This window comes from Rhipicephalus microplus, chromosome 3 (genome assembly GCF_043290135.1).
Source record: "Rhipicephalus microplus isolate Deutch F79 chromosome 3, USDA_Rmic, whole genome shotgun sequence".
NCBI lineage: Eukaryota > Metazoa > Arthropoda > Arachnida > Ixodida > Ixodidae > Rhipicephalus > Rhipicephalus microplus.
The window spans coordinates 174,486,686-174,499,330 of NC_134702.1; the positions used below are offsets into that span (position 1 = coordinate 174,486,686).

The window sequence follows — 12,645 nt, forward strand, 5'->3', positions numbered from 1 at the left end:
GCGACAAACCAGGGAAAACCTCTTTGGTAGAGCATGATATTCAGTTATCAAGTGAAGAACCGATCTCTAGCAAGGCTTACCGCGTATCGCCGAGGCAAAGAGAGATCATGGAAGTCGAGATCCGCCGCATGTGTGACTTGGGGGTCATCATTCCAGGTGAAAGTGATTACACCTCCCCACACTCTAAGCCAAAACGGAGCAACAGGGGTATAGGGGTTGCTCCTTTCAGGGAGCAATTGCATTGCCACTCCCATTACTCTCCTAAAAGGAGTAACTGCAGAGGGAGGAACCGTTGCTCTCCTTTCAGTTCCTCCTTCGGGGGATGAACAGTTACTCCCTCCAGTTCCTCCCTGCAGACCAACAGTTACTCCCACCAGTTGCTCCCTGCCGACCAACCATTACTCCCACCAGTTGCTCTTCTAAGAGCAACAGTTACTCTTTACCGTTCCTCCCACGTGTTCGCAGTTACTCTCTGAAAACCAACTGCACGTGCTTCCAGTTACTCCTTGGGGAAATGAGTATTTATCTCGAGTATGCTTGTCACACGCTTAACACATGGCGAGAGCTCCTTGGAAGAGCACTGCTTGGGTGCTTCTAACACAAAAAGTGGACAATATTGAAAGGAAAATAAATGCTTTATTGTTCTTTTTATGAGGCGACGTGTGACCACACGTAAAAGTAGACTTCGCCACACCACAGCCAGCACTAAACAAACACAATACATCAAAGGTTTTCTGCGTCATCCGTGGAAAAACAATCTTGAATTTCTAGCATAGGGCAGTCTGTGTCATCATTGGTGAGAGAAGGGCAACTTCTCCAATTCTGAAGAACTCAAGTTTCGCAGCTGGTGTTTCCATCAGGCTAGCGCAGCGGAACGTCACCGCAGGCATATGTGAAGCATCTCATTGCTGCAAGAAAAAAAATAGAAGTGTGAGGTTAAACATGCCAGAATCAATTCATAACAATGAGTCACACACACTGCAGCAGCGCTTACATTCTAGATGTCTACTGCAAAACGAAATGTGAAAAAAAGGAAGGTTCGGCCAAACGTTACTTGGCAAGCCATATAAATGCTGATGTGATAGACGCTCTTCACATGATGTCTCAGACAGCAATATTCTGGAAGAAAATGTGCAGCACCTCAACAAGGCATATTTGTAGCAGTTAAAGATACCCTTAGGTTCAGCTAACTTGTTTCCTATACACAGCTGAGTGACATTTCTATGAGCCCATTCACCAATGGGCATTCTAAGTGTGGTCATGTGTGTGGCAAATAACACGTACTGTCCGCTCATGTTAAAATACTTTTTAGCTCGTGCTCATAGATGCTCTCGATTCTACTGTTCTATCATACGCTGCTGCGTCTTGAATTGTGCAATACCTGTAGGCACAAGCCAAGCAGGCAAAGCCTGCTTGAAAGCAACCATTTGCAGAGGCTACATGATAATCTTCAGTATATTTCTTTGTACCTGACGCAAACGGCTGGACAAAACTATAGACAAAAAATGTAGACCGTGCTACCTTGAAAAAATGCTTTAAATTTAGTAAACTAGGGTGCATTTGTTCCCTCGGTTGTCGAGGAAGCAATATATCTTAAGGCATGCACAGATATTCTGATTCTTTGTTTGACAGTGTCACAGATAGGTTGCCAATACATATATATTTGAGAGCAACAAGATGTGATGCTTCTATTAGTTCAACGTCTTGTTGGTTCACAGCCAAACAGGTTACTGCTTGTTAGACAAATTGGAATAAGCACACCGTGGTTTCCAAAAAAAAAAAGCATTATTAGAAGTTAGCTCCCAATGTGAATGTCTGCCTATTTATTTTGTACTGCCTTCTACATGTGCCACAAAGACATTTGTTGAGGATGTGCTACCAGTCAAGCCAAGATCGCATACTTCGTGAATGTGATGGAAATACAAACATTAGAAACACTGCCACCTCTAGTAAGAGCATAACACTTCAGTATCTCGGACTAGCAAAGAGGTGCACAAGAAAGTTAAGCCCACTCTTGCGGAACTTTGAACGCGAATATTGCAGAGTGGGGGAGGTCAACATGCTGTGGCACTTTTAAACCCTCGAAACATCTGCAGAAAACAGGGTAAAGGCAAGTCAAGAAACGCTGTTATGAAGGCCTGCGCATGGACAGCTTTGTGAATCTAGGCCCAAGTGTTATGCTTTGTGCAAGCCAAAATCCATGTAAATAGGCAAAGCATACTTTTAGGAGTACCAGCGTAAACAAATCTTGGCAGTTGGCTTTTTAGTACAAACAGCAATCCCTGCAATGAAAACATAAACATTTTACCTTAACGGTAACAGTGTGAGCACACACACGGGCCAGCGGAGCCATGTCGAATTGTCAGTGCCAGTGTAACCATGTGGCATGATGAACTATTCTCTGGCCAACACATGCACAGTTTGCCCCTAAAAAGCGATGCTTTCATATACGTAGTACAAAAAGTCTGCACTTTCCAAAATTCACTTGCTTTCTGTACTTTAGCATCGTTGGGAGCATCTGCAGTATAACCAAATTTGTGTCATATCCCTGAAAAAAAAGTAAAAGACATGCATCAAATATTGTTTCATTTGGTAGCAGTGAAGTCAGGTTAAGAACAGCCAAGTGGGAATCAGCCTAATTATGTGCATGCGGCAAATCCCAAACGGTGTTATTGAGGTTGTCGAAATTTTCGTCGATTGGTATTAACGCCGATATGTGACTTCAACGGCATGCCAAGTTTTCACAGCGCATAAAGATTTCATGATGCAGAATAATGACAACGCTAACGAGAACATACAGCATTTATGATTGTCTTTTACAATATTCAGTTTTGCTAAGGTTTTGCATCTCTAAAGAAATCTGAAAGATTTGGGTCATTCCTCCTCCAATTGTTCTGTCAATATGTAAACTGCTCGCTTGATGGTGCGCTTATAAAATAGTACGTTCAGCGCAAAGGTGAAGCAAGTGACGCAGTGATGTGGGCAGATTTTTTTTTTTTAGGCGTGCGGGGAGGGGGGGGGGGGGGGGGTCCGCTTATCTGAATAGGCCGGGCAAGCGATTATGGTCGTCAATTTGGGCTCCCTACGCCCGGCCTAAAAAAAAATTCTGTGCGCAACCGCCTGGCTATGCCAGTGAAGTGATGCGACAATGATTTGTTCACTTACTGATTTACATACACTTTACAGCTCTAAAAAATGCGGCCCAAGGCCCCAACACTCAGCCGTTAACATTACATAAAGCCAATGGTAGAAAAGTGCCAGTATGAATGCAGCTACAACCCCGCCCCAATGTTTTTTCAAGCGAGGTAGTGTTGCGGAAATGAACTTTTAACTGCAAAAGTACACTGGCACTGCAGTGGTGACAGGGGAAGCAAGAGGGTATGCAGGCGGTAATAGAGGTAATTTAGTCCGATACGGCAAGCAATGGATACGGCGAATAAGAGCAAATCATTTCTCTTTCAATAGCGCAACCACTCAACAATGTATTGTAAGAGCATTAAATCTTGCTGGAAATGCCACTCACCTGCACGCTGATGCATGCACAGTCCTTTGTCCGACGAGCGAACAGGCTTGCAGATAGCTGAAGACGTGTTTACGATGTGTTTGTTCCACCCGGCAGCAAAATCCACAACTACTTCGCGCTCCATGAAGATAAATATACACTAACCTTCATCACGAATAAGTAGAAACGCAAATCGGCGACACACACACACGATCAAAACATAGCTCACAAGCCCGCACGTCCATGTGCTCGCCGACTACAGACCAAATGAATATGAGTAGTGCGAACGCGAACCTAGTTGCGCCGAAAAAAAAAACGTCGAGCAGTGGCAGCACAGGCGTCAGCGCAATGATTTCAGTGTGTTCTCCTAATACAACTATAAAAAAAAACTGAGGTACACTAAAACCCATAAATAAACATAAAAAGTTGAGTATAATTTTTATTCAGTGCTAGTCAACATAAACACTGAATAAAAATTACTTTGTAACTTACATCGTTTGCTACGCTAGCGCCACACTTGTCGTGCGGGCGCAGATGGCGCAGATTTGTCATTCTGCCCTCAAACTACACGGTGAAGCGTGCTACTAAGTGTATGGCTGATAAGAAGCGCGTCTGGGTCCGCTTTTTTTTTTTTTTCTTCTCCGATATATCTGGGCGGGGGGGGGGGGAGGGGGGCTCTTTATGCACGTGTTTCGGTGCTTGATCGACTTTGACGCCCTTACTTCGCGGACGAACGGCGTGTCTAGGCTATTTTTATCGTTGTTTTGCAGGTGTTTCGGCGTTCGGTCCGCTTTGACGTGCCAACTCTCCATTCTGCTGCTGCGTGTGTTAGGTATTTGCCGTACTGTATTCTCAGGCCTTCTGTGTTCAGCCAGCGCTGCTATCTTATTATCTACGGATGCTAAAATAAATCACTGTTTTGGTTTGGTGAAGTTTGGCACACAGAACAAACAATAATCTGGCCCATGAATATCAATGTGGGCGGCATGCATATTTGTGTGCGGTGTCCTGCCGGGGAGTAACCGTTGCGTGACGAGAGCATTTACAGCGGTTCCTCCTTCCGTTGCTCCCTCACAAACTTAAGATGAATACAGTTGCTCCCCCATTCTCGAACAAGTCGGCCATCTTGTTCCGCTTGGTCTTTTCTGAGAGTAACAGTCGGTCTGAAGGAGTAAAAACAGCCGTTGCTCCCATTTCGGCCATTTTTGGCTTAGAGTGTAATACTAGTCGAGGTTCTGGGAAAAGACCCTAGGCCATGCGTGGACTACCGCCGGCTAAATAAGATCACTTTAGATCAGACGTATCTGATACCTAATATCGAGGAGAGAGTAGAAACCGTGGCAAAATCCACATATATCTCCCTCTTAGATCTGGTACGGGGATACTGGCAGGTCCCGTTGACGGAGCGAGCCTCTCGTTATGCCGCATTCATTTCCCCATTGGGAACATTTCGCCCTTTAATGCTTGCTTTCGGCTTAAAGAATGCTCCCTACTGCTTCTCAAACCTCATGGATCGGGTGTTGCGGGGTTTAGAAGATTTCGCCCTGCCGTATCTCGATGATGTGGCGATATTCTCTGATACGTGGGTCGAGCATGTGACTCACTTGAGGACCGTTCTGGCTCGACTACGTGATGCAGGCCTCACCGTGAGAGCGCAGAAATGCCACTTAGGGTGCGCAAGCGTAAGTTATCTCGGCCACATCGTGGGTCGTGGCCAGCGTAGCCCGTCCGAGCTGAAAGTTGCGGCCGTTTTAGAGTATCGTCGTCCAACCACAAAGTCGGAATTGAGGGCGTTTTTGGGACTTGCGGGGTATTATCAACACTACGTCAAAGGTTACTCAAACCTCGCCAGTCCGCTGACGGACTCTCTCCGCAAAACCGAGCCCACCGTCATTTCGTGAAACACAAGAAAAGAGAATGCTTTCAAGAGCCTCAAGAGCGCTCTCGCAAAACGACCCGTGCTAGCGGCACCGGACTTTTCTCAGAGTTTTATTATTCAGTGTGATGCCAGTGACCGCGGCCTAGGAGCAGTTTTGTGCCAAAAGGACGCCGAAGGGCACGAGCGGCCAGTTTTGTATCTCAGCAGAAAGCTCAGTGTCAGAGACCAAGCTTACAGCACTTCAGAAAAAGAGTGCGCATGCCTTGTTTGGGCAATTGGTAAGCTATCATGTTACGTCTCAGGGTCGAGCTTCATAGTAGAAACTGATCACTGCCCCTTGACTTGGTTGCACAACATGTCGTCTAAAAGCGGTCGTTTACTTAGGTGGAGCTTCACGCTTCAGCACCATAACTTTAGTGTGCGCTATAAGAAAGGGAAGCTGCACACAAATGCAGATGGTCTCAGCAGAGCTTATTGAAGTGCAGCCCAGCTCCCTCATACAAGTTGAGGCACATCCTTCTGGTTTGACGTGTTTTGCATAATTTTGGCGTCTATTATTTCGTTTTGATTTAAACTGTATCAAATATGTCGCATTGCACTAACAGATGTAATTTTGTTTGAAGTGTACTCTGATATGTTACCAGGAAGCCCAGCCTCTACCATTCTGGTAAAATTGTTCAAAAAAAAAATTGCACAGAATTGGTTTTGGGCTGCTTCAGCGGGTTCCGACCCGCTCGTATGGCATTGGGGATGGTTTCGCGTGGCCTTTCGTGGCCTTTCTTGGCATCGGGACTGCGCAGTGTAATCACAGCATTCGTGAGGGCCAGTGTTTTGAGGTCTCTAAGGGATACGTTTCTCGTGCTTTTTAAAACGTACAATAGTAGAGACTCAATAGATCTCTTTGCTGCCTTGGTCTGGCGCTATGAGAGACGTTCAGAGGGTGCTTGCTTCCACGAAAGTGGTTTGGCTTTGCGTTCAACTCTGTCGTTCCAGTGATTCCCTGCAGGGCTCTGAAGATCACCACGGAGTGGCTACAGTATCGACGGTCAACCAGCATCCCTCCTTCCGAGCCGCGCTGACGGCTCAAAACTCCGGATGCATTGTCTGGCGGCGGGGGTGCTGTTGTGCCACAGACATGTTCCTGGTTCGGGAGCACGTCTCACAAGATCGAGCCCTGTTTCGACGAACTGTCTCCCCCCCCCTCCCAGCGCCGCCTTCTGTGCAGGAGAACTGTGCAGTCCGGGGATAACGTCGTTTCCTCCGCCGAACCACTTTGCAGTTCCGGGTATGGCTACGTCTCCCCCTCCGAGCCCGAGAACTGGTCTGAGAGAATGGACCAAAGACGCTATTTAAGGCCGAGCCGGCCCCATGTTAGGAGGATTTTGCCCCAGCCGACGTTGTCGTGCTGGCCGGCCCTGTACAAACGACAACCTGCTACAGTAAACGCTACTTTTGTTGCTGTTTTCCAAACGGATTGCCTCCCTGTTTCACCTTCGGGCTAAGGCTTCAGCGAAGTCCGCTCGACGGCTCACCGCTCTTCGCCACCGCTACCATCGCGACAGAGCAAATTCATAACACCGTGTGATGCACGAGTGGTGTAGCCCATTCCGAATGTTGCGTCGGTTCGATGATTCCTTGTTCCTGCAGTCGGTCAAGCTCATTCTCGACTGACGTTCGTAGGGTGAAAGGCACCGACCTAGCTTTCAAAATTTTCGGCGTCGCATTCTCCCGCAGCTCCAGTGTGACTGGAGGTCCGCTGTTCCCTGGTATTTGTTCGGAGAAAACCGCTTTGTACTTATCTTGAAGCTGCTCCACTGACGGATAACTGGGTGTGTGGTGAACTGGGTGTGTGGTGAACGAAATTGGTTCACCCCCAAGGGGGGTGAACCAATTTCGTCCTCAAAGGCTTGATCCAGAACCGTGGACGACTAGCAAGGGGAGCTGATGGGTCAGCCCGTTGTAGTACACGTCTACGTTGGCACAGCCCAGCAGTGGAAGGGAATGTCCGGGCCACGTTCTCAGCTGCGTGTCGTCTTGCTGAAGAGCTGGCGCGTTCTCACGCCAAGTAGCGCGAAAAGTGTCCTCCCTGATGAGCGTACATGCTGCTCCGGAATCCACTTCAAACCTGATAGGGCGCTGGTGTACCATAATTTCAGTTGTAATCTTTGGTCTCGTTCCGAGGTTCACAACGGCGTTTAAGTCATATAGTGCCGATGACGTTAGTGATGTTCGGCTTGTATCTTGCGTCCGCCCTCCTGTGCGTCGACATTGTTGTTCCGTTGCACTTAAGTCTTAGGTCTGAGCTGTTTCCGCTTCGAGATGCATGCCCTTTCAATGTGTCCCAGTTTTTGGCAAAAATTGCAGGTCGCTGTCTTGTATCGACATACCTGGGGATCGTGCATGTCGTCGCATCGCCAACAGCGCTCTGTCTTTCTGCTTGATTTCGCCTTAGACGTGGAATGACCTGACTGCTGACTGGTGTGATGCACCGGCTCGACGTTCCGTCGAATATCCCTCTGCTGGTGACCGGCGCTCCCCGCTCGTTGGGCGATGTCGTAGGCTTTGGAGAAGGTGAGACCCGTCTCCGCGAACAGGCGTTGTTGTAGGCCTGCGTCACGCAGTCCGCACATAAAACGGTCACGCAACATAACGTCCAAGGGGAGCATAGCGGTGTTAGCAAATGTGGCAGTCGATCCTCCCTCCTGCGCAGTAGCTGCAGCTGTCGCGGTCAACGTCCTGAAATTGCAGTCAGCAGCGAGCTTTTTGAGAGCCGCTACGTATTCGGCCACTTTTTCGCCTTCCAGTTGGTCTCGCCGTTGGAAGCGGGCTCGACAGTAGACCTCCGATGGCCTTGGGTCATAGTGCTCTTGTAGCGCTGCTACGATGTCGTCGTAGTCAACGGCTGCTGGAGTGCGTGCCTGAATCAGGGCACAAACTGTGTCGTATGTCTGCTCCCCACACAACGTTAGCAGGTTGACCCTCTTCATTGCTGCGTCAGTGATTTTGTTAGCCTCGAAGTAAAATTGCAGGCGTCCGAACCACGATGACCATGATGCGCCGTTGATTTCGGGTAGCCGATTTGGGAGCCCGTGCGTAGCCATAGCTTGTAGCTTGTCAATATCGTTGCGTAGTGTTCGTCCAAATCCACTTCCTCGTCGCCACTGTTATGTCTGGTGTTGTCGTCGGCCCATAGACGTACACGTTCGTCGTGGTAGTCCAAAAAGCTCAGACAGCCTCGAACGGTTAAAAACAAGTTTATTCCTATTCGGATGGAGGCGGCGGCCGAACCCTCCGCTAACAGCTGACACGATAGCAGCATCAACGCAGGAGTGCACTGTCTTGAAGGAAGTCTACGCAGCTATACAAGAAGGCAACGTGCAGAAGCTAAAGGGTGGACACTTCAACGCTTACCGCAAGTGAGCTGCGGAGTTGAGCACTCATCGCGGTTGCGTCACCTTGGGATCAAGAGTTGTAATTCCAGCGGTCCTTCGCGCGTTCAGAGGCTCGCTCGCGACACAGGGGTGCTTGGAACACAACAGAATCAAAATAAGTTTTTGGAGGCAGCGGAGAGAACGTGATAAAACGAGAAAGAACACATATAACAGCTACTTGTTTTGTGCTCTTTCGTCTTCTGTTTAAGTCTTCTGCACTGCCTTAAAAAATGAACGGTTACCTGGCAAGTCACTTGTATGATATTTTTATCACGCCTTGATTTGACAAACAGACAAAAAGAATTAGAAGACAAGTGCTGCCCTCCAACCAGGACACAAATGAAAGGATTTTTGGGAGTGAGGGCGATAAGCAAAAAATTGCTATTCATTGAACGTTAAAATTGTCTTTTGTTCAGGCAGCCAGGTTTTCAGCCTGGAAAAATTCAAGCGATAAAAGTAACAGAAAGAGAAATATTCATTATCACAACGTGTTCCTGATGCCCAATAAATATTGAAACCACTAGGTTACTAATGCTTATTTGAATCGCAAGCACGTGTTTTGCGTAGGCACAATAATATTTTGTTCTCTTGATGCTAGGAGATTTCGGTAAAATGTGCCAATGCCTCACGTATCATTAAAGTGTCCAAGTAAAACTGTGATTAGTCTGAAGAGAAAAACAGAAAACTCGCCTGGTGTGCCCTACAGATGAGGTCGAGGTCAAACTTGTGCCCAAACTTTGCGACCAGATCTGATCCGAACGTGAAGGAGACTCCACGGTCGCTCTCTTCCCAATCCATGATGTCCATGTTGGGATCAGACCACAACAGGTCACACACCAGGCCCTCGTCGGGAACGTCTGTCGGCCGCATTACTCGCCGCACCTGCTCCATCAACTGCAGGTCTGGACTGAGACCTGCGAATTCATCAGTAACAGCTAGGACATACTTAGCCGCACAATACTGCACCCTGATGATGATGTACTGTCACAGAGACGATGCTACGTGTTTAAGCAGTCGAAACCATAGTGAAGTTTTTTCCAACACACAGGCCATTTACGTGTCACTATAGAGGCCCACGGCTTCACAGGGAATAAAAAGCTCGTGACTGCGTCATGAGTAAAATGGCACCAGGCACGTGGCCAACGGTGGAATGCGGCGATGTTGCGTGCAGCTCCGACGGTGTGCATAAGCGCCATGTTCTAGCACGGGGTTGTGTTATATTCAGTTTCGGTTTTTACTTTGTGTTCTTTCACCCCCAGGGGGCGCGTCTGTCCTTTATGTATATATTCGATGTGTTGCGTACAATAAATGTCTTTTTGTACGGTGGTGCTGCCGGTGCTTCTTACGTATTTCGCAAACACCACATTGGCGACGATGGTGGGACAAACACGTCAAGCTACCTTCAGGATCGAGTGCCGTCCGGGTCCGCCCCACCATGAGTTTCTCCGGCCTTGCTCCGCCGCCGCCGTTCCTCCCAACGCCCGGCCGGCCATCACTTCCATGGGAGGAGTGGGCGCAGACTTTAACAGTCTACTTTCTAGCGTCCGGAGCAGCTGAGTTCCCACCAGCGCGACGCAAGGCCATTCTTCTGCATTGTTTGGGGACGGAAGGGCAGCGTGTTTACCGGACTTTACCTGCAGGGTCAAATGCCGCAGCACCAGCAAGCGCCGCAGCACCGGACGTACAAGAGAAGCCTCCCGCGGCCGCTACTGACGAGTACCAGGCTGCACTCATCGCCTTACGGCAGCAGTTTTCCACGTCGTGTAACGTCGTCGTCGAGCGTCATCGTTTCCACCGCCGCAGCCAACACGCAGGCGAGTCCGTTCATGACTTTGTTGCTGCTTTACGGGAGCTCGTTTCGCATTGTTCGTTCGCTTCACGAGATGATGATCTGCGGGACCGATTTGTTGCCGGCGTTGTTTCCAACAGCGTACGTGAACGGTTGCTGCTCGAGGGTTCCTCCCTTTCGTTCGAGAGCGCAGTACGGATCGCTCTTCAGTTTGAGCAAGCAGCTGAAGAGCTGAAGAAATTTTCTGCTTCGGTCGAGCCTGTTTCTGTACGGCGTCGTTCCCAGTATTCGCATTCTTCGCAAAAATTCAATTTCGAGCCCAAAGCGCATTTTCAGCAAAACTCTCCAAGCGCTAGCGGTTCGCGTGCGCCGCAGGGGCCCCGCCCCCCTCGGCGAGACAGAGATAGCCGGTCCGTTTCACCACACTGTTTCCAATGCGGCTCACGGAATCGCCGCGCATCAGCGTCACAGTGCCCTGCGCAGGGAAAGAAGTGTTTGTTTTGCGGTATCAAGGGACACTTTCAGAAAGTATGCAACCGCAAGCGTCAAATCCAAGGAAGGATTCGTGAAGTTGGCATCGATGACGATGCTTTGTCAGGGGGAAGTTCTGAGCAAGTTTTGACTGTGCAGCATCCCGCTCGCAGCGCAAATTACATACAAGTACGCGTAGCGGATGTCAAGTTGTCATTCCTTGTTGACTCACGGTCGTCTGTTTCAATTCTATCAGAGCAAGAATTTCACCAACATTTTCAAAGCGGTTTGCTCCTCCCAGCTCCGCATGTCACTTTGTTTGACTATTCGAAGCGCCCGATTTCCGTGCTAGGCTGTTTCCAGGCAGACGTTGAGTTTAAAGGGTGCTCTGCAACACTCCTTTTCTACATGGTTCGCCAAGGAACTTGTCTGATTGGCCTTGACGGCATTAAGGCCCTAAATCTTCAAATACAGGGCTCCACTGTTGAGTGCCTACACACGTCCGTTGCTCCACCGCCGCGTGTTAATGACCCGACACTTTGTCACATTCCGATGCAGTCAATTGAGCAACCCAGGCAAGCAAACCTTCCGCCAGCCTTGGAACACGACTTCGGTTCACTTTTCAGTCCCGAGTTGGGTCTTGCTAAGCGGTTCACGCATCGTGTCAAGATTCGGCAAGGCGTGCAGCCGGTATCTCCGAAGCTGCGCCGTCTTCCATATTCACTTCGGGAACCAGTGTCAAATGAACTTCACAGGTTGCTGCGCCTTGACATCATCGAACGCATCGATGCTTCTGAATGGGTTTCGCCCATTGTTGTCGTTGACAAGAAAGACGGCACTATCAGAATTTGTGTTGACCTCCGGGAGCCTAACAAGGCTATTGTACCAGACGGCTTCCCGTTGCCTCATACAGAGGAACTTCTTCATGCCTTGGCAGGCGCGACACACTCCTCAAAATTTGACTTGGCTTCTGCCTACCATCAGGTTTTTTTTTGCACCCTGACAGCAGGGACCTGACAGCTTTCATCACGCATGAAGGACTCTTTCGGTTCAAGAGAGTTTACTTTGGGTTAGCTTCTGCCCCAGCGGCATTTCAGAAGATGATGGCCACAACTCTGGATGGCTGCCCTGGTGTGTTGTTCTACATTGATGACGTGATAGTCTTTGGGGAAAGTGCAGAATAACATCTTTTGCACCTAACAAAGGTCTTGCAGAAAGTCAAGTACGCAGGCCTGAAATTGAACGACAAATGCCTCTTCGACGTTCCAAAACTTTCTTTCCTAGGGCATAAGGTCACTGCACAAGGTATGTCGCCGCTTCCAGAGAAAGTAGACTCGGTAGTTAACACTCCAGTGCCAACAGACGTTGCTGCCCTCCGTTCATTCCTGGGTCTTGTAGAATACTATTCTAAGTTTGTTCCCCGCTTGGCCTAGGTGGTCGAGCCTATGCGCGTTCTGCTTCGCAAGAATGAGCCATTCATCTGGTCAGCCGAAGCAGACAGCAGTTTCTGGAGGGTCAAGGAAATTCTTTCTTCAAGTACAGTTCTCCACATGTTCGATCCATCACTTCCAGT

At 48.8% G+C, this 12,645-nt stretch overlaps 1 long non-coding RNA gene and 1 pseudogene across 1 annotated transcript; one reads left to right on the top strand and one right to left on the bottom strand.

Moving 5' to 3' along the window:
• Positions 1–616: 616 nt before the first annotated feature.
• Positions 617–3,780, bottom strand: LOC142804043 (uncharacterized). Its single transcript, XR_012894440.1, has 3 exons — positions 3,524–3,780; positions 2,222–2,548; positions 617–908 (listed from the first exon to the last, which is right to left on the bottom strand). It is a non-coding gene; the product is annotated as an uncharacterized LOC142804043 (long non-coding RNA).
• Positions 3,781–9,970: 6,190 nt separating this feature from the next.
• Positions 9,971–12,089, top strand: LOC142802658 (uncharacterized; annotated as a pseudogene).
• The last annotated feature ends 556 nt before the right edge of the window (positions 12,090–12,645 follow it).